The sequence below is a fragment of the Galeopterus variegatus genome, unplaced genomic scaffold (assembly GCF_000696425.1).
Source record: "Galeopterus variegatus unplaced genomic scaffold, G_variegatus-3.0.2 Scaffold7812, whole genome shotgun sequence".
In the NCBI taxonomy this organism is placed as follows: domain Eukaryota; kingdom Metazoa; phylum Chordata; class Mammalia; order Dermoptera; family Cynocephalidae; genus Galeopterus; species Galeopterus variegatus.
In genome coordinates, this window is record NW_007733923.1 from 39,918 (window position 1) to 40,830 (window position 913).

Here is a 913-nt window from a genome sequence, read left to right on the forward strand (position 1 = left end):
AACCCTCAGTGTCGCGCCCGTACCGGACCGGGACCGGCAATGGGATCGCAACCCTCGGTGTTGCGCCCGCACCTCGCTCTGCCAGTGAGCGGCCGGTCTGTATGTGGGATCCGAACCCTTGGCGGGAGCGCCGCCACACTCCCAAGCGGCGCACTGTAGCAGTGCGCCACCGGGCCGGCCCTTCATGCCTCTCTAAGCTGACTTTTTTTCCCCATGGGAAAGATTGCTGTTTGTCCCACCATCTGAGCTCCTTTGGGTACTATTCAGGGCCTCAGGAGTGGGAAGGAGAAAGCAGTTGCTAATTAGCTGTGAAGTGACTTCTTGAGGTAGAGGAAGTATGTTTCGAGGGAAAGAAGGAAGAAGACAAAAGGTTAAAAAACTATTAATCACCTACCACCTTGAGGCGACCCCATGTAGCGAGTGGCAGAGGCAGAATTTTGATACCTCAGACAAATAACCTCACCTTATTGTCCTCATCTACCCAATCAGGTGAATAAGCCTGCTTAAAATGATTTCTAAGATACAGTAAAAGAAGAAAGAACAGTACAGAACGGTGCATCTAGCATACTACCTTTTGTGTACAGATGAGGAGAATGCAAACCATGTATTTGCTTAAATGCATATAAAATCTCTGGAAAGAGGCAAGAGAAACCTGACAGCGTATCTCCAGGGATGAGAGTGGAGTGGCTGTGAGACTGGGGAAGATGGACACCAAAGTATTCCCTTTTGTACCTTTTGAAAGTAGAACCATGTGAACATATCAACATACTGCCTATTCACAAAAATGAGTTTAAGTTTTTTTTTTGTTTTTTTTTTTTGTGGCTAGCCAGAATGGGGATCCAAAATCAAAAATTTGGGGTTAAAAGGCGGCACTCTAACCAACTTAACTAACTGGCCAGCCCAATTTTTCATT